A 1,964-nucleotide genomic window follows, 5' to 3' on the forward strand; every position below is an offset into this window, starting at 1 on the left:
CATGTGCAGGGATACTGGAGTGATGGAGGCTAAGGTGACTAGGCAACAGGATATAATATAAACAGAGTAGCAGCAGCTTGCATGTGAGTGGGTGTGTGGGTGTGTAGAGTCAGTATAAATGTATGTGCATATTATGTGTGAGTGAGAAAATGACGGAGTGAGGGTTTGTGTGTGTTGGTATGACAGTGTGTGAGTGTGCAGGGCAAATACTGAAATAAAAGGTCAATAAAGATAAAAGGTAAACTCGGTCCGTGTAGCTATTTTGTTAGCTATTTATCAGTCATATTGCTTGGGGGATAGAAGCTATTCAAGAGCCTGTTGGTGGCAGACTTGATGCACCGGTACCTCTTGCCGTGCAGCAGCAGAGAAAATAGTCTATGGCTTGGGTGGTTGGGGTCTTTGACGATTTTCCGGCCTTCTTTTCACACCACCTGATATAGCGGTCCTGGTGGCAGGGAGCTCGGCCCCAGTAATGTACCTCAAGGAATACTCTGTCTAATAAAATTCTCATTCTTAATTAAGGATTATCCCCTTTTTTTTCAATTTTCGCCTAAAATATCATACCCAAATCTAACTGCCTGTAGCTCAGGCCCTGAAGCAAGGATATGCATATTATTGGTACCATTTGAAAGGAAACACTTTGAAGTTCATGGAAATGTTAAAGGAATGTAGTAGAATATATAACACAATAGATCTGGTAAAATATAATACAAAGAAAAAAACAACTGTTCTTTTGTATTTTTTTTGTACCATCATCTTTGAAATACAAGAGAAAGGGCAAAATGTATTATTCCAGCCCAGGTGCAATTTTGGCCACTAGATGGCATCAGTGTATGTGAAACGTTTTAGACTGATCCTATTAACCATTGCATTTCTGTTCAAATTTTGTATCAAGACTGCCCAAATGTGCCTAATTTGTTTATTAATAACTTTTCATGTTCAAAATTGTACACTCTCCTCAAACAATAGCATGGTATTATTTCACTGTAATAGCTACTGTAAATTGGATAGTGCAGTTAAATTAACAAGAAATTAAGCTTTCTGCCAATGTCCGATATGTCTAAGTCCTGGGACTTTTTTGTTGTTACTTACAACCTCATACTAATTGCATTAGCCTACATTATCTCAACCGTCCCGTGGAAGGGACACTGATCCCGAAGAAGTTTTAACCTGTTTGGGCTAGGGGGCAGCATTTTCACGTTTGGATGAAAAGCGTGCCCAGAGTAAACTGCCTGCTACTCAGTCCCAGTTGCTAATATATGCATATTATTAGTAGATTTGGATTGAAAACACTCTGAAGTTTCTAAAACTGTTTGAATGATGTCTGTGAGTATAACAGAACTCATATGGCAGGCGAAAAAGGAAGTGGGAAATCTGAGGTTTGTAGTTTTTCAACTCTTGGCCTATCGAATACTTAGTGTCTATGGAGTCATATTGCACTTCCTAAGGCTTCCACAAGATGTCAACAGTCTTTAGAACTTTTTTGAAACTTCTACTGTGAAGTGGGGGCGAATGAGAGGGGATTGAGTAAGGTCTCTCCCAGAGTGCCATGAGCTGACCATGCGCGTTCACGTGAGAGATAGCTTGAGTTCCATTGCATTTCTGAAGACAAAGAAATTCTCCGGTTGGAACATTATTGAAGATTTATGTTAAAAACATCCTAAGATTGATTCTATACTTCGTTTGACATGTTTCTACGGACTGTAACGGAACTTTTTGACTTTTCGTCTGCTCCTAGTGTAACGGCTGTCGTCTTCGAGGAGAGAAGGATCGGCGGACCAATACGCAGCGAGGTATGTTGACATAATGATTTATTGAAAGACGAACACGAACACGAAAACACTTGGAAAATTACAAAATAAGAAAACGACGTAGACAGACCTGATCATGAAACTTACATAAAACACGCAGAACTCACGAACAGGAACAGACTACATAAATGAACGAACCGAACAACCAAAACA

This window comes from Salvelinus sp. IW2-2015, linkage group LG16, assembly GCF_002910315.2.
Source record: "Salvelinus sp. IW2-2015 linkage group LG16, ASM291031v2, whole genome shotgun sequence".
In the NCBI taxonomy this organism is placed as follows: Eukaryota; Metazoa; Chordata; class Actinopteri; order Salmoniformes; family Salmonidae; genus Salvelinus; species Salvelinus sp. IW2-2015.